Source organism: Patiria miniata, unplaced genomic scaffold (assembly GCF_015706575.1).
Source record: "Patiria miniata isolate m_02_andy unplaced genomic scaffold, ASM1570657v1 HiC_scaffold_29, whole genome shotgun sequence".
In the NCBI taxonomy this organism is placed as follows: Eukaryota; Metazoa; Echinodermata; class Asteroidea; order Valvatida; family Asterinidae; genus Patiria; species Patiria miniata.
In genome coordinates this window covers 8,589,827-8,613,425 of record NW_024037068.1, presented here as the reverse complement: position 1 = coordinate 8,613,425, position 23,599 = coordinate 8,589,827, and positions in this window count along the sequence as shown.

Here is a 23,599-nt window from a genome sequence, read left to right as displayed (position 1 = left end):
TTAAATATTAGAAATTGTGAATTCGAATGATAAACGTTTAAAAATAGTTGGGAAAACCTATAGTATAACCAAAAAATGCGGTATTTTTACTTAGGACTTAGAATCAATTGAATGTTATCCAACACTGCAGTAAATCAACTTTCTTTGGGGTCAGTGTTACACAAGCATTACTGTTGAAGAATGGCGAAGGTCAAAGGGTAAGTTATAGCATGGGGGGGGTGCAGTGACTGGTAAAAAGATAAACAATCAGCTTGTTTTTTGAAAATACTATGTACATTTATTGCCAATTGATTAGCTCCCTTTATTGAAAGCTCTAGGTAAGCACTCGGTTAGTCTTGGGTAAGCAGTGGTAAGCACCTAGTTATCCTGCAAGTGAGCCCTGTCGTTTTGAAAGACAGAACATGGAATAAAGCAAGCACGATCGGACATATCTGGGAAGCTGCGGGCCAACGAATTCGTGTTCATGCATGATTCATGTGGATGTGCAATGTAATTCCTGGACGGAGTAGTGTTTTGATTAAAAAAAACAAAACAACAACAACCCTGACCCCATGAAGACCTTTAACCCCAGTTTGGTCATGTGACATGCTGAGGTTGGGCTACTGATAATTTTCACAAAGTTCGGTGAAAAATCTGTTAAAACATGTAGGGGCAACAGACAATGTCAACGTTTGTAACTATTAGCTAACACTAACGAAAGAACGCTCACCTTTTCTTGTGATCCGTGGACAGAACTTTAAAAGAGTGGTTGCGTTTAAAATTTCGAAACTTAAAAAGTACCACGGGCGGATCGGGGGGGGGGGGGCAAGGGGGCGAGCCCCCCAAAAACGAAACCAATTTTTTTATTTTTTTTATGTGACATCGCAATAAAGGCAGGCGATGAGTACACCACCATCTTTTCCTAAAAAAAACATTGGTTAAGGTGGTCAGAAATTGCCTCAGATCGCACCAGAGAACATCTAGAATCCAAAACTTTTTCGGGGCCCTTAAGCGGGCCCCGAACCCCACCCCGTAATGTTTTGGACCCACTTTTTTGGGCGACCAACATTTTTTGTGCCCCCCCCCAAAAAAAAATTGTGTTCTGGAACCGCCCTTGAAAAGTACATGAGTGATTTGAATGAGTACTAAAGAAAGCCTATGCATAGGACTTTCATATCCTGGATTTTGAAAGTGCTACATGCATACTTCACTGAAACAGAAGTCCCGACATTTGGGTTTCGCTTTTTTTTTGGACTCACCCTGTATACTCCGGTGTATAACTTGATGTACAGACCTACTTTTGATAATACAACAATGTAGGCAACCCGGCATGCAAAGGCAAAACTCAGAAATGCAGGACTTCTAACGGGAATTAATAATAATGCCCATTTGATAATTAGGTACCAATCATCTCAATCACACTTTGAAACTGCATGTTGTAAACTCTAATACGAAAGGTTAAAAATGCTGCCATCGTCGTTATCTGGCACATTTTTCCATCGCAAAGTTGACTCTCCAATCGGCTACTGGTGGTTCGCAAAATCATGCGCTTCCGAAATCCTTCCAAGCGGTGGCGCGCTCTTCTTGAGCCATTCATGATGAAATCCAAAACAGCCCGAATGCTCTCACGGAGGATGTGTGTAATAAGTAACCCGTGAATTAAATGGGTATCTTTGGTCAGTAGGGTCACTTTGGTCAGCACCTATAATTTAGTTACAAGTGAATATAAATATTTGTGAAACAAGATTCGTCAGTAAATTTGATATATAATTAGTTTCAGAAAATGCCACTGCAAAGTGTAATGCACTTGTTGATTTGAAGTGGATAATTATGTAATGTCAAATTACAAGAAGTCAAAGGTCAGAGGTCAAGGAACAACAAGGAATCACAATCAAAGAGGCACTCAGATTTTTTTTTAGAAATATAGGGTCAAATGTTCCTTTTTTCTATATTTCACCTGGAACGAAACAATTAAAAAAAAATGTTGAAATGTTTTGTCCAGCGGTATTATTAGGGCTGGCCAACTTGCCCCAAAACGAAATTAATTTTTGTCACATCTGTTTTTGGGCCCCACCCCTTTGTTAAATATTATGTTTTGACACCAAACAACACCAAAGTGTAGAGTTTAGTCTAAATGTTTTAAATACAGGTTTTCCCGGCTATTTTAAACCGGTTATCATTCGAACTCACCGTTTCAAATATTCAAATTCGTCCATCACTATCAATTTAATGCACTTCCGTTTTGTCTTTTGTCAGACAATTTCAAATTCAGTTCAAGCAAATTCAAACAACGACCACACGTTTTCGTCCCGGAGTATTCGGTTTCATCTCGCCTACGCCAAACCTTTTTTATTCAGTAATCAAATTCATCTAAATGATTTATATAAGACGAATTCAATCTCCGAGTGCTGCAACAGCTTAGACGAATTTGATCTGTAATGACGAATATTCTCGACCCGGTGACTATAAAGAGGGTGACCAAACTTAGAAATTGAATGGCAAATGACTAAATTGTTTTTTTTAAAGCCTGTGAGTTTTTTAGGACGAAAAAGAATGTTAGAGATGGTGACTTTGAATAACAAATGTTTCAAAATAGCTGGGAAACTTATATTGGGGGCAATCCAATTTGCCAAGTTTGTTATAAAAGCAATAGTTAAATATGCCTAAAAATGATCGAGGTTACCCCATTCGACTGCAGTTTTATAACCCATGAATTCAAGAGTAAGTGTCCTTATATATTAACTTTCTCACTTTGGAAGAAATAAGATATTGATAGCGACGGTGGCCAATATGACCCAGTGGCTGGGCATGTGTTTAGATGCATCTGGTGAGCTTAAAATGAACAAAGTCTGAAAGCTTAAGGTCAAAGATAAGGTACGATCCATTACCTGTGTGTTGTGAGCGCACTCAACTACGTAGTTGTTATTGATACACAAAGTTCAATGGGTTTAATATTTAACTATCAACGCATCATAATGACGATTCGTTGAATAGCAAGCACCATTGTAACTCGCATCCGCCCGCTGCCTGCGGACGTTTTAAGCATAATGTGTACACTGTGAGCCGATTTCGCCATCTGATCGACAGCGTGACAATCAAATTTGAACTGTTACTTCATTATCTGGTGATATGTCTGAGCGTGCCCGTAGACTTGCTTAGCTGCACTCACACTAAACTAACACCGTGTAGAACCAAGCATGCCTGGCAAGAGACGTGGCCAGCGGGGAGGACCACGGGTAAGATACACATAGAGACACATAAATATCGTTTTTAATAGCAGAATTAGGTTTCTTACCTTCATTCAGAGAATGAAAGGGTACAAGCAGAATGTAGTAATACGTGTAGTAATATATGTCCAAAGAAAATAGCTAGACAACCCGATCAAGGCTTTATTAGCTAAGAATACACTGTTGCAACTTAACTGGAATTAATTTAGCGCAAATGACGTTTCAGCTCATGTTTTAAAAATAATCATGAGGTTTCATTTTTATTTAGAGAAAAACGGCAACTAGAAAAGGAAAGACTGCAACTGTCGAGTCGATGAATGACGAACCAACAGTTGGTCCAACGATGCCTTGCAAGAGACCTAGATGTTGCAAGTGTAGGGGAATCAGGCAACAGGTAAGACAGATAATTACCCAAATATATGAATATATGAAAGAATGCCTAATAAGCTTTATCAAGCGTCAATGAAATAGATCCCTGAAATAAATCCTTTTTAGTTTTGACATACTATTACACAGTATGTCCCAAAAAGTGTCAGTCAGAGTGTTTTTAAAATAATAACACAAACATGAGGTCAATTGTAAAAAGCCTGCATGTTCTGAAAAAAAAAGGCTGATGTGGTTTTGGAGATGAATCATTTGCCCTTGAGCATTAAACTGAGGTCTTGTCATGATGGTTGATAAAGTAAGTAAATGATTCAAATTCCAACCGAAGCACTTTTTATATCATGCAGGATTTTACACAGCTTACATTACACAGCACTGAAATTGATTAAGGCAACGAATTTGGTCACAGGGTCCAAATATGTTGTTGTGATCAATTGATAATTACGAAGTGTTGCGTGATTAAAACTAAATGAAACATAGGGGTTGAAGCCAAGGCGTACAGGAGTATCTGCACAACCAAACATTTTCAAAATTTACCTCGTGGTTTTGTAGTTATTTGAAAAATGGTCAGACGGTCACTTTTTTGAAACTTCATGTAAAACATATCAAGTATGTCGTCATTTTCATGTCGGTGCACATTTCAACAAAGTCAAGTCAAGCCGAGTAACAATGGTCCCATAGCTTGCAAATTTGTATTCGACTGACTCAAAATGGCTATTGGACAGAAGTATGTTCATGTGCCTCTTCTACACATCCGGCAGCATTCAACCCTATTATTGGCGTCAGTATCAACTCAATCAGTGGGTCAGTCAGGGCGTCAGTGAGTGAGACAGGTGCAAAGATGACTCAAGGATGACTTCTCTTGGACCGGCAAATGAAAGTCGTGTCGCAACCCGGGGCTAACAAGAAAGCAGCAGTGTTGCAGCATTCGGAACAAGAAATACACCAGAATACACCAGAACGTTCGATAACTCTGTCCTGTGCATCATGCAGTTTCTGCCAGATTTCATTGCAGGAAAAATGGTGTTGCAGTCCTTCAGTAATTCAAACGAACCACAATCGATGAGCTTGATATAAGCCCAGAGCATTACAGCGAAGCCTCACTGGGTGACACTGCAAATGATTTTTTTTCAAAAAGTAAGTGGATATTTTGTTTCAGGCAGAAAAGACAACTGAAGTAGCAGGGAGTTCAGGTCAAGAGGCGATCAGAGGGGAACCAACAACGGGTCCTATCAAGCCGATCTTTGGACGTAGCAAGCGAGTAAGTTGGAGAAATACACCTGCTTCTGTGTGAATATTCGATTCGAATTTTGAAATGTGGAACATCCCCCGATTAGTCCTTTTGAACGACATTGCTGTGTCATTGACTCGCATTGCAGGTTAGCAGTGGAAGAGGCCATTGGGAGCTGTTTCGTGAGATTAAATTTGAGGGCTGTGCACACAGCTGTTATCTTGCCATCGCTGCACGTGATGATGAGATCGCTGTGGCTGACATGTATGGAAACCGAGTTGTTATCTTCAGCATCGATGGTAAACAGAAAAGTACAATACAGCTTCAAAAATGTGAGTATGCCTGCAAATAATTCTGCCCACGGTCAATGTTTTGGCCTAGTTCAGATAATGATTCTTTGAAGATTGACTAGCAGGCCTCCTTGATTTCAATAACTGTATTTTTTGTGTATCTTTAATCCCCATAGATCCACGTGGAATTGCAGTTGAACCCATTCACAATCGCTTCGTGGTTATTGAGACTTACGATCCAAAGGTGAAGGTGTTCAACAGCGACAACTCGCTGGCATACGAGTTCCCAACGGTGCCAGCAGATGAGGTCGGTAAGCCCCACTCTCCCAGGACCAGGGGTGTAGCGGTCAAGAAGGATGGTACAATCCTTGTTACTTATGACCAAGGATGGGTGTATACTGAACACAAACCTAGTAATGGTGAGCTTCTACGTACCGTACCAGTAAAACTTTGCCCTGCCCAGCTGGCTGTTGACAACAAGGATCGAGTTATAATCAGTAATTACGGAGCTAGACCATTCGTGGCCGTTACTGATGGTAATAGTTATACACTCTTCACAATCGAACCAACCATCCTCGGAAAACCAGCAAAGTACTGCCTAGATGTATACGCTGATAGCTCCGGTATATATGTTACAATGCTGGGGCCCCGTTACAAAGGTCATATTCACCACTATGACCTAGATGGCAGGTTTCTTGACTGCCTCGTTCGGGGTTTGCATAACCCATTAGGAATTACATTCACGCCAGATGGGCAGCTGGCAGTGGCTGACGAAGTATCAGTTAAGATGTTTCACAAGGTGTAATGCGACATTGTACATGTAAACATTTGAATACAATAGGTGAATGGCAAAAGCGGGTCATCGAAACAAAAAAACAATTTGGCGTATGAGTATTGCGAGACACCCAAAAAGGAATTAACTTAGAACTCTTGGCAATAGATTTCAAATGAAGCTACATTATGGTAAATTGAAATACATGTTGTAATTCCAAATGTACACTGCGATAGCCCAGGCCTGCCTTCATCACACCTCAAAGTTCAGCTTACAAGCCTTTTTCTCCCTCCAAAGTCAAGACCACTTTCTCCAAGCTGTTTACTAAACTACACCTCCCACAATCACTGTTAGCACTCACAGTTATTGCAGAGGAGGGGCGACTTGGGTTTTGTAATTTGGCCTTCCTTGTGAAATAGTCAAAATGATGGGGGACTGGAAATCTGAGGCATTCCAAGCCTGTATTACCCTATTACCTGAGCAAAGGTTAACATTTAGAAAAAAAGTTTTCAAGGCTTTGCCAATCAATTGATATATGTTTTTAAAATAATACTGATGTACCTGATAATACAATTACTGTAACTAATCGTTCTACCAGTAAGTAACTATTCAAATCAAGTTGTTTTGGTATATATTTTTTAGAGGATTCTCTTATTTTTTTTCTAGTTAGAATGTAGACTCTTTGTAGGCCTATGTGGTTTGGCCTTATAGAATTGTTCAATTCAATTTGGTCCGGCCTAAAAACCTTAGAGTAAATGGTTCTCCATCAATGTACCCAGACCAGCTTGGCTTTTTGTCTCCTTATTTTATGTGGTTCATTAAAAATACACATGTACGGCAAAAGCGTAGCAAGGTCATTCTTAATAGGGGTATTCATTTCTTGAAAAAGGCACTCTTACATTCGTGCTGAAATGTAGACAGGTTGTTTGGACACTTGGCCTCCGTATAATAAAATAGGGGGGGGGGCGGACTGGAACCATCTTTCAATGACGGCGCTGTTCAAAGCAGACAATCATACACACTATCGGACAATATATGATGTCTTTCAGGGAGGCAAACGCGCAAAATTTCCCAAAAGGCACTTGTTAGATCTCACACCCTCCCGATGACGGACAGAGCACATTTTGCGAAACGGGGAGTTCTACACTCAATAACCGATTCTTTTCAGTACCACACTTCATCAAAAAAGAGATTACTCTCCAAAATGGTGTTACCTGCAGTCTTTCTACTTTATCTCATCCGCCATGCAAAGCTTCAAGTCATATCGTTACAGCGTCTAGTTGTAAATAAGGGCAGTGTTTAACAATAAAAAAGGGCAATCTTTAAAAATATTGGAGGGGCGGGGTACACTTGCGAATAAAGGGGCACTCGAATGAAAAAGGGCAGTTGCTGGCTACGCCACTGTAAGGTCTCCATATGTATACCTTTTAAGGATGGTTTTGATCACCCCTTTATAACGGTATGTAAATCAATTGATAATTCGTTATTGTCGTCTTTTAAAATGAGGAACTGGTCTCTCACCGTGCAGAGCTATGGAGACAGGAATTCTACATAGTGACTATGGTATTCAAATAAATAGGAAAATCATTATAGACATACGCGTGGTTGCTATCATTCATTATGACCCCGTCTTAGAAGTTGAGGACGCTAATATGTAGGATCAGAAATCATACACAAGAGATGGTAGAATATACGCGTCTTATACGCGTATACGCGTCTTATACGCGTTCTATACGCGTCTATCGTCGACATTCCAGACCTGATGGATACTAGGGAGCAACCTGAATACAAACTATACACACTATTACCAATTTGGACCATTTCAAAAGCAACACTGTCTTGTTTAGAGAAAATGATGATTTTTTATTGCGTCAACAAAAAAAACAAGAGAGGACGCAGTATACCGACCGCACTTTATAAATTGTCAATGATAATGTTGAACTAGAGATTGTGGTTGTAACAGAACAACCACGGAGTTGTTCCCAACATGTTTTTGAATGTCTAATGGACATACCAAATGATTTACATGTAAAGATTTTTTTCAAGAATTTTGCAGTTATTAAAATTGAAATTAAATCTTTAATATGTGCACTTGCGAAACACCCATTAGTAAGGGTCACATGACCTTGACATTTCAGGCGGTGCATTTTTAGTCGATGGAGTAAATGTGCAAAGAACTGGAATCATAACTTATTGTATTGTAGAGATTTGGTGGTCACAATATTGTCTCATTAAATATTCATAACGTCATAACATGAGAACTGTACAGTAGACTGCACAGTAATAATAATGCAACGTATTAATCTTTGAATGTTGGTTCTTACTATTATAAGTTATCAACTCAACTCGATCAGATTTATAATGCGAAACTCAGAAATGTAGGACATCTAACGGGAATAACGTGAATTAACATGTAATAATAATAAATCCTCTCGTAATTAGGTACCAATCATTCCAATCACAGTGTAAACCACATGCTGTAAACTCTAATCGGAAAGAAAACAAATGCTGTTGACTCTCCGATCGGATGCTGGTTTTTAAAACCACGCGCTTCTGAATCCTGCCAAGCGGTGACGCTCTTCTTTGGTTATTTACAACGACATTTTATAATCCAAAACAGCCTAAATGTTCTTACGCAGAATGTGAAATGAGTCAGTTTTATCCCTGAACTCAACCCAGAAATTGTGGGGGTTCATAACCTCAAGAGTAAGTCCCAGGGCTTCAGTTTCCATAAACTCTCTCACTTTGAAGGAAATATAATTTTGATATCGTGGCCAATATAACCCAGTTACTGGGCCACAACCGTACGCACGTAGATGCATCTGGTGAGCTTAATTGAACAAAGTCTGTAAAGGTTAAGGTCAATGATACGGTTCATAACCTGTGCGATGTGAATGCAGTCAACTAGTTTTTATTAATGGGTTTAACATTTAACTACGGACGCATCATATGACGATTCGTTGAATGGCAAGCGCTATTTTAACTCGTATCCGCCCGCTGCCTGCAGACGTTTTTAGCCTACTGCCTACATTGTGAGCCGATTTCGCCATCTGATCGACAGCGTGACGATCCTATTTTAGCTGTTACTTCATTATCTGGTGATTCCTGGCTGGGTGTGCCTGTAGACTTGCCTAGCTGCACTCACACGGATAGGAGATAAACTACCACCGTGTAGAATTAAGCAGGCCTGGCAAGAGACGTGGCAAGCGGGGAGAATCACGGGTAAGATACAAAGAGAAACACATTATAGCAGAATTACGTTACCTACCTTCATTTAAAGACAGATAGGGTACAAGAAAAATGTGGCAATGTGTCTCAAAAGAAAATATCGAGAATACCTGATCTTTAATAAGGGAATAAATGTGTGCTTCAAAAGTTTTAATCACCCCGTCTAAAGACCGCTTGGAGTCTGGGTGCTGATAATTACCCAAGCGGAAGGCGAGGGTAATTATTAGCACCCAGACTCCAAGCGGTCTTAAACAGAGTGATTAATACCGACCAAGCACATATTTATTCCCTTTCATAAAAACCTTTTTGGTCACAAAATCTAAACTTTTCGGTCAAAAAAAACCCCTGTTTTGTTCAACAAGTTCACTTCATGTTTTTAAAACACCCCACTAGCTAAATAATGGAGTGTCCAGCTTGCGAGTAAGATGTAAACACCTCTTTTTATGGAGATTGGCGCGTCTTGCGTCGCATGTACTGCGTGATGTCGCGCAGAATGCATCTGGGGCGTTGCTTTGTGAATTTAGGACTATACAAAGACAGCATGGTTTGAGGGGAAGTAGTGGGAATTACTTGTCCCGATGTGAAGGTCAGCTTGACTTTCGCGTCGGGAGGTAGTCAAGCTGAACTACACCGAGGGACCAGTAATTCCAACTATTTTTCCAGAAATAAACCATGCCGTACTTCACCTCATCTTTTCAGTAGCCTCACTGCCTTGTCGATAACGGCGTTTCTAGATTTTGCAAATTTATCTCAGCACAGTTCAAGTTCTTCGTCACAGTATGAAATAGTCTGGTGCCAACACAAGGTGTTTTTACTGCAGTTGTAACAGGGATAACAACAACAGACTGGTTCCGTAAAGATTACATGTCATAGACTACACGTCTACGAGGCGGGTTCCAGAGGTAATTATTGGTGCTACCAGACAAAAACTACCGCACGGCAGCGAGCTGGATTCTCACCGCAATGACGTCACCTGGGCGCGTATCATTGTTACTTCTCGGACGCGCGGCGGAATTCTTGGCTATCTGTCTCTTTATTTAATGGTAGTTCATTAAAAATACACATGTAAGGTCCAGGCGGGCAAGGTCATTTTTATTGGGAAGAGGGTTTAAACATTTCTTGAAAATGGCACTCGTACACCCGTGCTGAAATGTAGACAGGTTCTGTTTTCTCCAGAAAAAAAATGGAGGGGGGGGGGCTGGTACCATCTTTCAATGAGGGCGCTGTTCAAAGCGGACATCATATACACTATCGGACAATATATGATGGTTTTCAGGGACGCACACGCACGAAATTACCAAAATGGTACTCGTTACAGCGGCACTTATAAATGAGCATTTTTTTTTTACACAAAAGGACACTCTTAACAAATTCTTTTTTTTTTTGGGGGGGGGCGTAAACACTTGCGAATAAAAGACACTTGAATGGAAAAGGGCAATCTTCACAAAGTATTGGGGGTGGTAAATACCCTAATTCCCCCCCCCCCCCCTCTGCTGGCTACGCCACTGTAAGGTCTTCATATGTATACCTTTTAATGATGGTTCTACTTACGGTTTGTAAATCAATTGACAATGTCGTTGTTTGATATGAGGAACTTCTCACTCACCATGCAGAGATAGAGACAGAAATTATACATAGTGTGCATAGTATTCAAATCAATTTGGACTTTTTTATACACATACCTGAGGTTGCTATCATTCATAATGACCCCGCCTTACAAGTTGAGGACGCTATGTTTGTTCAGAAATCATGTAAGAGAATTTTCCATGCTTTACTGTCGTCCTAACGCGTCTGTCGTCGACATAGTATACTATTGATAGTAGGGAGCAACCCCAAAACAATCTGTATACACACTATTACCGATTGGGAACCATGATATGTCAAAAGCAACTGCTTTGTATCGAGAAAAGAATGATTTGTATTCGCTCGTACCCCCGCCCTGCAAACAGGGCGCTGGGAAGGGCTGATTAGCTTCACAGAATCTTGTGAAGGATGTGAGGACGGCACTCTGGGTAACTTATAATGACCTATACAAAGACATATGGTTGCAGCTGTTTAAGACCACAGTTAATGCGCGCAAATGATATGCGGAAATTTTGTCATAGAAATGCACACAGTACATTCCATACCGGATGTGATTATCTGATTTGAGATTTTTTCATTGCGGACCATGTGGACAAATTTTAAGCGTCGCATAATATGTAATTTTACCGTTCGTAAATTCGAAAGCCTGTGAGCAACTAACTTGACTTGAAAATTAACAAAACATATAAGTTGTACAGATTTTCCTACATTATGCGCTTTAAAACGAAAGAAGAAATATGAATGGGAATAAAAGAGTATAGTGACTTGGTCTTAACGGCCGTTTAAAACCTTGCAAGGTCGTGGCTGATGACTTTCAAGTAATAGATCACGCAAGATCTATCAAATCAGAACTTAAATTCATCAGCCCTTCCCAGTGAGAGTGTCCTGCTTCCATGGCGAGGTGCAAACGAATAATTTGTATTGCGTCAAAAAGAGAGGACTCCGTAATACCGACCGCACTTTGTAAAATGAAACAAAATATACAAGGTGTTCAAAGCAGACCTCAAATTAAATCTCGCTTTGTTCCTTTTTCTTTTTGATGTTTCAATTTTGGACAACCCTTGACACCGCTGCTAAGTTTCCTCGCGTAGATGATCACCTTTTAAATATAGTCCCAATATGTGGCCCACAACACATTGTGAGCAGATACAAATGCGAGCGACTTTTGATCCAGTTAGGTCATAATTCGTGAAAAGCTCAGCTCATAATAACTCACAGGATGCTTCCCAGGGTTCAAAACCTCAAGACTAAGCGCTGTAAGGCCTAGTTTTCATAAACACTCTCGCGTAGCGTACAGATATTTGGGCCAAGATACTGGGCTGCCAGCGTATTTGCATCTCGTGAGAGTAAATGAACAAAGTCCGAAAAGGTTACGGTCAAAGATAAGGTCCAATTCATTGCCTGTGTGATGTGAATGCAGTCAACTAGTTCTTATTGATACACAGTATTCCATGGGTTTAGTATCTAACTATCGACGTATCATATGAATATTGGCTGAATGGCAAGCGCCATTTTTTTGGCTGGTACCCGCCCACTGCCAGAAATTTACGTATATACGAAGAATAGTGGACCCAACAAGAACGGACGAGACCACAATAAATACTGGTAATAAAAACTGCTTATTAAAAGTCATTATTGTCAAGATTGTTTTATGCTGTAATACCAACATGCAATTTCAAACTACATGTTCTGTCCAGGTCCCTCGTAGGCCCGAGTTTGCTTGTTTTCTATCGTGAACAGTGGAAGGAATCATTGGGTTTGCAAAAGCGTAGCAAGCGTTTGTCAACTTCGACCAAAGTCAAACTCTGATATTGCTGTTCAATGAAATAACACACTGATAGAAATAACGTTATGTACGATAAACCGTTCTCATCAGTATTTTTAGTATTTCAGATCAGCTTTCGCTCAAATTCTTTTATAGACTATTGTCCTCCATTAGTATTGTCGTTGTATTGCCAAACCACACAGAAGACCTAGGATCTGGCCCTCACCCTTCCAATTTGCACACATTTGGCAAAATGATACTCTGATATAGACCGCTTGCAGACGCGTTCGATAATGCAAACCGGAAGAATACGCACACTCTCTGTGTTCCGTCTACAGGGTTTTCAAAAATTGTAAAAAGGCGCCCCCGTTTTGTTGGTGCACGGAGCCCGTAGCCCCGGAGCCTCGTTTTCATTAACTCTCCAAAGTGGGGTGCACATGAAGGAACCCATGTATTAGGCTGCAAACGTAGACGCATCTCGTGAGATTAAGTGAACAAAGTCTGAAAAGGTTAAGGTCGAAGATAAGGTAGGATTACAACTTGTTTGCTGTGAATGCAGACAGCGAGTTCCTATTTACACAAAGTCCAATGGGTTCAATATTCGACTATCGACGCATCATAAAACAATTCATTGTATGGCAAGTACAATACTAATTGGTATCCGCCTAATGCCAGAAGTTTAAGTAAAACGCGTGTACAACAGGTTAAGCGAAGACGAAGACAGGTAAGCCTTCAAGAATACTTGAAATACGATATTTAGGCCTAAATGAAAAATTACGCTGAAGCTGCAGTTTGGCTTTTGAGAGTGATGTGTTTATTCTGCAAAACAAAATGCAATATCAACCTTCATGTACTGAGCAGGTACCCTCATGGGCCCTGATTTCCTTTTTGTCGATTGCTTAGAGTTACACGAGTAATCACTGTATAGAAATTGGGTTTGAAATAGGGGAGAAAGTGTATGTAAACTGCAACCACATTAGAACACGGAAGCTGTTTGATTTGGCAATAATTACATAAGTCCTTTTTACCGAGATCCATTCTTATTCTTCTCAAAGAACAGTAAACCAGTGCCCAAAGGTTTCGCCAAAGCATGTTCAAAAAGCAAATTGTTCGGTTCAAAAGTGAGCAGAAAACTCCTATACGGAAAAGTGTTTTTCCAAAAATGCAATCACAAATAAAAGTGACGTCATTTTCAGGAAAAGGATGGAAAATGAAAAAGTCCAAGCCTTACGAAATGCACCTAACGCACAAAATAGATTATCTTAATAACTCATGCCAACGTGACGATCGCATTACAACTACAGCTACTGTTCTAACTCGTTTCGAATGAATAATATTGTCTTGCTGTTACGTGCAGACTTGCCAGAATTAATACGGATAGGCGATAAACTGACACCGGCTCGAACCATGCCTGGCAAGAGACGTGGTAAGCGTGGAGGAATCATACCAATGGTAAGCTAGAGACATAAACACCTACTTATCATTTCATATTATCATGTTTTTAACAGCACAAGTTAAAACATTCCCTTCTTTTTTTTACAGAATATGTTCAAGACAAATATAGTAATGTGTATAGAGGGAGACATTCAAAAATACTTATTTCATATAACTAAGATCACTGTTAGAACTCGAATTATTTGTAAACCAGTCACTGCCAATCATATAATTTGATATGCAATTTTTGTTTTAGGAAAAAGTGGCAACTAGAAAAGTAAAGGGTTCAAATGTACAGTCGATCAAAGACAAATCAACATCGGGTCCAACCATGCCTCCCAAGAGACCTAGGCGTTACAAGGGTCAAGGAATCAGGCAACATGTAAGATACCGGTAGAGAATGACACAACTAAACACCGCAAAAAAGTCCACACTCATTGGATATGTCAGATCATAAGTTTGAGTATGATCGCCTTATATTAACATCATTTATATAGACCTTCGGGGAAAGTTGTTAGCTACATTTTGATAGACGATTTGCTACCAAAGACTGTAAATCGCCTAAGATTGACAACAGTTTTTGGTAAATGATGCAGTTTGAAAAGTTGTAAATTTGAAGAGTACGCGAGTGGAAATTGCTTCTTGACATTGTCCCATTGCCCGAAACAAACTGAAGGGAACACCGATCGTACAGTGCCTGCATGCATGGGAGTACGCGAATTGAATTTCTCTTCGCGTTATCTTTAAACTTGCAACTTTTTAAACTGTATCATTTTGCATGTTAAAACTGTTGTCAATCTCGGCCGATTTACAGTCTTTGGTAGCAAACGGGTTATCAAAATGTAGATCCAAAAAATCCCAAATGCCTATATAAATGAAGTCATCATTAGACGATCAGACTCAAAATTGTGACCCCTCCAAATGAGTTTGGACCCTTTTTAAGCGGTGTTATATGAATAGGAATGCCTGTGTGACGGATACACTTTTAATGCGCGTGTTCTACTCGGGGACTTGCTTTAACCTGTTCTTCAGCATGAAAATAACATCTTACACAATTGCATCAGTGAATCAGTCAAGGAGTCAGTAAGAGAGATTGGAACAAAGAGGTCTCTAGGCTGGCCTCTCTGGGGCACCAGCGAATTGAAGAAGTGTCGCAACCCAGGGCAGAAAAGGCATCAGTGTTGCAGCCTTCGGAGACAGAAATACCAAAATGCTTGATTATTCTTAAGCGCGTCATTGTTTTTTTCCTGATTTCTACGATTGCAATAATTTAAGTCCTTGATTAATTCAAACGAAGCAATCAAGTCTTTAAAAATCTATCAGCTTGATATTAGCCGAGAATATAACAGTTAAGCCTCGAATTAAATTAACAGCGGGTCCGACAAAACTGTAAAATGATGTACTTATGTACTTATGTGGATACCCGTCTTTCAGGCAGAAAGGAAGACTAGAGAAGCAGAGAGTTCAGGTCAGGAGACGACCAGAGAGGAGGCAACACCAGGTCCTAGCAAAGCGAGTAGTTCTGGACGTGGCAAACGTGGAGGAATCCGACAACGAGTAAGATAGAGAGGAAAATACACATAATGTACCAATCCTTTAGTGGTGTTTCTCAAACCGCCATTTCGAATACCGGTATGCGAATAGCAAGCGTTTTACATCAAATATTCTAATACATATTTGGCACAGCCATGATGACCTCTTTCGTCGAAATTGCTCCGTCATTGGTTTTCATGACAGGTACGCAGTCAAGGAGGGAATTGGGAGCTGTTTCGTGAGATTGAATGTGAGGACACAATTCGAGGAGGTTATCAGGTCATCGCTGCCCGTCATGGTGAGATTGCTGTCGCCCACCAGGGCAGCGACCGAGTTGTTATCTTCAACATCGATGGTAAACAAAAAAGTACAATACAGTCTCCAAATGGTGAGTAGGCCTGCCAATAATTATACCCACGGTCAATTTTTTTTTAGGGGGCGGGAGTATTTCAGATAATAATTATTATTATTTGAAAAATGTATTCATGCTGTTGATAATACCGGGCGGATTTGCCTGGGTCGATTTATATTACTTTTGTATGTATTACATCTGTATTCCTTATTAGGAGCATTTGGCATTGCAGTTGAGCACATTGACAATCGATTGGTGGTTGTTGAGACTAACGATCCCATGGTGAAGGTGTTCAACAGCGACAACACGCTGGCATACGAGTTTTCAACAGTGCCACCGAGTGAGGTCGGCACGACTGGAATGAGACTTGCGAGTGTAGCATTCACGAAGGATGGTACCATCTTGGTGGGTGATCTCCACAGGTGGGTGTATACTGAGCACAGACCAAATGATGGCGAACTTCTTCGTACCATACCACTTCAAGTTAACCCTGACTTTCTGGCTGTTGACGGCAATGATCGAGTTATAGTCAGTTTTAATCTAGGAGTGAATGTTGCTGATGGGAATGGTATTACACTATTTACAATAGAACCAAAAATAGACGGACAATTAGCAGAACGTTGCCGGGGTGTATACGCTGATAGCTCCGGTATCTACGTTGCAGCGATGAATAACCCCAAAGGTACTGGTCACATTCACCACTATGACCTAGATGGCAGGTTTGTTGATTGCCTGATTCAGGGTCTGTATCAACCATGGGGATTCACATTCACCTCAGATGGTGAGATGGCAGTGGCTGACTGGGTCTCAGTCAAGATGTATCGCAAGGTGTGATTTGTACATTTAACCAATTGAATAAACTTTAATAATGTGAAATTTAAATGCGGGTCATTGATTAAAGAATTCGTTCTGATGTGGATGGCGGGCCCCAAAAAAGAAACAACACAATTGGCAATTAATATTTTTAAAAAAAAACGTACGTAATTAATGTTAAAGTTAAACGTTCGATACTTGATTCAATTCTCTCTAGTAAGTCGATATCGATATTGATCATAAATCTTTTGAGCTTTATTGTACATCCTTGCAACACGAGGATCAATAAGACTCAGTATGTAGAGCAGAGACAACAAGTTTAAAAATTTAAAATAAAAAAGCCCCAGTGGATGAATATCTGTTTCCAAAATTGAGAACATGCTATCAAAAGCATATACTGACGTAAGCAAAATATGAGGTCATTATAATGTTCTAATAAATTAAAAATGTATACCTCTTGAAATGAATGTTATTACTGAGAAACTGCAAGACAATTTAAAGACAATAACTCGAACCGCTAGGAGTTGATACATTTATTGTAGCATTGAAATTACAAATCGACAAGGATGAAACAATGGTAAGGTTTGTCATGAGAATCGCTTGGATGAATTACAAGTCATTTAAAACCAATCAATTACTTAGTCAAAATATACAAGATATAATGTTTGATGCGCATGAAATCAGTTCAGTGTACGGGACATGCCCCAGTTTGTTGGTAATAAATCCGCATATGCCGGGTCCCGCGAGGGGCCGCCCCGTGCTGTAGACGCTAGCGCAGCAGACGTTTCGTTCCATTCGGAACGATCCCGAGCTTTGCTGGTTGATGCAGCGGGGGCGGGGTTTCGTCCTGGGGCAACCCGCAATCCCTACGCTCATGAAAATAGTACTGAAGCGCCACTCGGTGCTTACATGGATACGACTGGTGTGGCCTCCCATTCGGGGCGCCCCCAGGCTGGATTTGCCAATATAGCGGGGGCGGGAAACCGTCCGAGCACGCATCAGGCGGCACAACCCGGCGTGGATCTCCCCCAGCAGTACTTTCGTCCCCACTATCGCAGTGCGGCGAGTCCTGACCTCCACTCGGAGCAGGCCCGCACTGCACGACTCTATGGGACGGAGCCGGTGGACTTGCTCCGCACGGGAGTCTACGGGGCAGAGCCGACAGAGTTGCTCCGCACACGAGTCAATGGGCGGGAGTCCGTACAGTTGCTCCGCACACGAGTCAATGGGGCGGAGCCGACACCGCACGGACGTCTATGGCGCGGAGCCTGCAGGGTTGCTCCGCACGGACGTCTATGGCGCGGAGCCGGCAAGGTTGCTCCGCACGGGAGTCAATGGGGCAGAGCTGCTCCGCACACAAGTCAATGGCGCGGAGCCGACGAGGTTGCTCCGCACGGGAGTCAATGGGGCAGAGCTGCTCCGCACACAAGCCAATGGGGCAGAGCCGGCACGGTTGCTCCGCACACAAGCCAACGGGAGATCCCCTGCAGTTGGGAGATCCCCTGGGACGTCACCACCTGGTGCTCCCAGGGGGTGGGGGGGGGGCGAACCGGTTTCTGCCGATGTTTGGGCGGCCCCTAAACAGGCAGGGGGGCGCGCTCCCCAAGTGCCAGTCAAGCGGGGGACTACAACGCCTGATCACTTCGGGTCGGGGGGTCGGAGACCACTGATGCTCCCAACAAGTTTGACGGGATCTCGTCATGGTCGGATTACTTGATCCATTTTGAGAGCGTTGCAGCAGTCAATCAGTGGGGTGAGGCGGAGAAGGCGATGTTCCTTGCATCTCACCTAAAGGGTACGGCTCAAGAGGCATTGGCGGATATGGTACCGGAAACGCGGAAGGAATATTCCTCCATTTTGGAAAACTTCGAGCAGCGGTTCGGGGTGACAGCACAGATTCCACTACATCGGGCTCCGTTGTCTATGCGTACAAGGGGCCGAGACGAGTCACTCAGTAGCCTAGGACAATCAATCCGACGGTTGGTGTTGAAGAGCTACCCGAAGCTGCCCACACAGGCCCGTGAGGATTTGGCGGTCGAGGCTTTCCGCAATGCCCTGCGAGAGGAACAGCTGCAGCGTCACATCTTCTCCAGGAAAGCAACGACTTTGACCGAAGCAGTCACTCTGACGATCGAAATGGAAGCATTTCTCGAGTCGCAAGCGCAAAACAGAAAAGGGAAACCAGAAAAGGGAAAGGTATCCCAGCCTCCTCCAACCCCTACCGAGGAACCCAAATCGGCTGCCTGGGCTGTGTACACACCAGGTGCGCGTGCCTAGGTGGAGTGCTATGGGTGCCACGAATTTGGACACATCAGGCGGTACTGCCCTAATCAGAAACGGCAGTCTGCCTCCTTCCAACCACGACCACAGAAAGAGGAAATACCGAAACTTCCTGTTCCGGAGCCGGCTGTTCGGGCCAGGCCGGCCTCGGGTGGGACGTCTCAGGCAAATTACGTGGCGGGGAGGATCGCGGGGAAACCAGTGCGTTGCCTCCTAGACACCGGAGCAACAGTGAGTCTGATCTCGGAGCGAATCTACAACGCCTGGCCCAGTGTCGAGAGACCGAACCTCCTTCCGTCATCTCCAGCTCTGAGGATGGCAGACGGCAGCCCCATGCCGACAAGAGGAGGGGGCAACTTCGACTTACAAGTGGGGGATCTGCGCGCAAACCACACCTTTACTGTGGCCGATATCGAGCCAGACGAGATACTCGGAATTGATTTCTTGTCAACTGTGAATGGCGATGGGGAGACAACGCTGTCATCATTAACGGGAAGGCGGTCCCCTTGGGAGGTGTTACGCACAAACCCATGGTGGCGAGAGTGCAGGTGACGGAGAACATGATAATCCCAGCTGGTCACGAGGCGATCCTCACGGGGGAGATAAAGACGGAACCACGGATGGGAGTCAGCCTGAGGATGGTTTACCCCAGCTTGGAGGCTACGGACAATTGCCGCGTCGCGGTCGCTACCGGCCTGGTTGACACAAACAATGGAACCGTGCCGGTTCGGGTTTTTAACCCGACGACCGACCCTGTAACGGTCTACAAAGGCAGCCGTTTGGCTCTCTTCTCACCGATGGAGGGTCTGGATGTGATTGAGCTGGAGGAGGGGCAACAAGGATCTGCCGTCAACCACCTCCCTTTGGGTGATGCCGGACAGAGGACAGATGCCCAGAGAGAGGTACCGCCCCATCTGCAAGACCTCCTGGAGCGAGGAGCCGCGAACCTTGACCGTGTTGAACGTTTCCGACTGGCTGAATTGCTGACGGAAATCGCTGGAGCATTCACCGGCCCGTATGGAAAACTTGGTCAGACCGAACTGACCCGACACACAATAAATACAGGGACAGCGACGCCTATACGTCAACCGCCGAGGAGATTGCCGATACATAAACGGCAAGAAGCCGACCGGCAGGTAAAACAGATGCTGCAGGACGGCGTGGTCGAGCCCTCCCACAGCCCTTGGTCATCCCCGGTGGTGCTGGTCCGGAAGAAGGATGGGTCTGTCCGGTTCTGCGTCAACTACCGGAAAGTCAATGAGGTCGCCAGTGGCTACTGGCAAATCAGCATGGACCAGGGTGACCGGGAGAAGACGGCTTTTGGGATGCAGAACGGCCTGTACCAGTTCACCGTTATGCCCTTTGGCCTTTGCAACGCTCCTGCGACATTTGAGCGTCTGATGGAGCAAGTCTACCTGGATGACGTGATCGTGTGGGGGGCAGACTTCGAGGAACACCACAAGCGGTTGACCACGGTCCTTTAGTGATTCCAAGCCACCGGCCTGAAGCTCAAACCAAAGAAATGCGATCTCTTCAAGACGGAGGTGTCCTTCTTGGGTCACCTCGTGTCGGCCGAGGGAGTAAGGACGGATCCGGAAAAGGTCGCGGCCATCAGGAACTGGCCGCAATCAGCAAACTTGACTCAAGTACGGAGTTTCCTGGGCCTCGCGTCCTACTACAGGCGCTTCATTGCGAACTTCGCCGAGATTGCTCGTCCCCTCCATGCCCTTACCACCAAGAGCCAAAGAGCGTTCTCCTGGTCGAGTGCTTGCCAGTCAGCATTGGAGCACCTCAAGGACGCATTGACCACTGCACCCGTGTTGTGCTACCCGAATACGGAGCGCCGCTACGTCCTGGACACTGATGCCAGCTACTGCACCATTGGAGCAGTGCTGTCGCAGGAGGGGGACGATGGTGAACGAGTGGTCGCCTATGGCAGCCGTACCCTGTCTAAGGCCGAACGCAACTACTGTACCACTCGGAGAGAGTTGCTGGCCGTGGTCAATTTCGTTCACTATTTCAAACACTACCTTCTTGGTAAACGGTTCCTGCTTCGAACGGATCACGGATCGCTGCGATGGCTGTTCAACTTCTGCGAACCCGAGGGGCAGACGGCCAGGTGGATTCAGAGGCTGGGGTGCTACAAGTTCGATGTAGAACATCGGGCGGGTAGGAAGCACACGAACGCCGACGCCGTCTGTAGAATCCCGTGTGGCCAGTGTTGGCGATCAAAAGAAGCAAGTCAAGAATGCTTTACTAAAGAAAGCCCCCTTGCTCAGCGGGATGCTGACTTGCAGCTGAGCCAGTCGCGCGATGCTGGGGAGACGCAACCAGGGGAGGTGCAGGTGGGAGCCATTACGGGGGCTGGGCAGGAAGAAGCCACCACCACGGAAGGGCTCCTGGAAGCCTGGGACCAGGAAGAACTCAAACAGGAACAACGTAGTGACTCAGAGCTGGACAAGATCGTGGGGTGGCTGGAAGACGGGGTCCCCAAACCCAGCTGGCGGGACGTCTCGGCGCTGGGTGAAGGCCCAAAGTACTGGTGGGCTAAGTGGGAGACGCTGCGGCTGTCCCAGGGCGTATTGCAGGTGAAGTGGGAGCAGCCTAATGGCGAACCGCCGGTATGGAAGGTTGTGGTACCACGGGTGAAAGTCGACGACGTTTTGCGACTGGCGCATGACAATAGGACTTCAGGACATTTGGGGATTACCCGGACAGTCGCGCGGCTGAGACAGGCTCCGGTGTTCTGGAGGGAGGAGATGCGACGCCAGGCAGAAGAGTGGTGTCAAAAGTGCCACAAGTGCGGATCAAAGAAGTCACCTCCTCGACCCCTCAAGGCCCCACTTCAACAGTACCTGGTAGGGGCTCCGATGGAGCGCCTCGCGATCGACCTCACGGGTCGATTTCCGAGGACGAGGACAGGGAATTCTAGCATCGTGGTGGTGGCCGACTACTTTACGAAGTGGGTGGAGGCGTTTCCGATCCTGGACCAGACTGCTCAGACTGTGGCCAGAGTCCTCGTCGAACAGGTCATCACCCGGTTTGGAGCTCCCCTCGAGATCCACACGGATCAAGGGAGGGAGTTCAAAGCCGAGCTCTTCCAGGGCACCTGTAAGCTGCTCGGCGTCCAAAAGACCCGCACCACGCCGTTCCACCCCCAGTCCGACGGGATGGTGGAGCAGTTCAACCGCACAGTCAAGACGATGCCAGACATATCAAAAGCGACATTACGATCGTCGAGCAGAAAGTGCCAGCTATAAGCCTGGCCAACCTGTGTGGTTGTATACCCCCTCCAAGAAAGTGGGTCGCACGCCCAAGTTGCAGTGCTGGTGGGACGGGCCCTTCGTGGTGACACAGAAGATCGATGATGTCACGTTCCGCGTGCAAAAATCCCCTCGAGCCAAAGCCAAGGTGGTTCATTCCAATCGGCTTAAGCCGTATCTGGGCGACGCCGAAGTGGACTGGTGGAGGCGCGTAGCGCAGAACCTGCCAAAAGGGGGACCGCCACCAACCAAAGACCAGGAGGTGACGCTACCACCGAGTCCGTCGACTGACACTACCCGGGAGGACCCGCCGGCTGGGATGGGTGGTCAGTTAGCCGAGGAGGGACCACTACCAGTTAAGACGGGGAAGGGGACACTGCCGGAGGCGACGGCGACCGCCGCCCCAAAAGGACCGGGCAGCGAGGACGCCGGATCCGATGCGGAATTGGCAGAGCCCGAAGGGGGACAGCCCTCTTCACCACCAGCGGCGCTGGCTCCTGGGAGAGTCACCCGGGGGTGGCCGGAAGATAATCCGACCAAGCCGTTATTGCCAACAAATAACCAAATGCTCTTCTTTTTCTTCCCCCCCCATGCAGGATGGACCCGGCCCCGATTCATTGCCCGCACTGTGACCAGACGTTCGGGAGGAGGAGGAACTTAAAGAGGCACCTAAACACCGCGTGTGTTGCGCTCCACCCGGAGCGCCCATACCCCTGCCAGAGAGGGTGCGGAGTCCGTTTTTTTAGGGCCGATGTCCGCGCCAGACACCACCGGTTCTGCCAAGGGGACAGCGTGGCCGTGGTGATGGCGGAGGCTGATGCGCTGGAGGTTCACGCCAGTGACGACGACTTGGGACAGGCCCCGTCCCCGCCTCATCTCTCCCGGCAAGGGACCCCAGACCCACCTCCATTCGGACGGTGTGGTCCGGCAAGACGGTCCCCGTCGCCGCCGCCACTAAGAAGACGGGTAAGTCCAGTGTCGTCAGGGGGGCCGGGGGGCCGCGACCACCCGGAGCGGTACTCCCGGCCTTCCCGCCCTGAACAGGACAGGTCGCCTGGTCGGCGGAGCCGGAACCGAGACGAGCGACCCTGCCAGCCACCAACCCGGCGGAGTCCCGACCGGCGGTTCCCCTGGAGCCGTGCCCAGGGCAGGCGTCCTCGCTTCAGCAGGGCAGCGGAAGCAAGCTCTGGTCGCCCCCAGCCGACACGGGCGGAGGGCGGAACGCAGACGGAACCCCCGATGTCCCCTGAGGTTCCGGTCCAACCGTGGAATGGCCAGCGGAGGGTTCTGCCGGCCGGGTCTCGGGTGAGCCTTCCGGACGGGACCTCGCTGCGACTGGAGACGGCCGGCGCTCTCCACCCGGACAACACCACCAGGGAGGCCGCCACGCACATGCTGGAACCCCTGTGCGAGCATGCGCGGGACGAATGGCGGCTCGAAAGGACAGTCCATGGAGCAGACGAG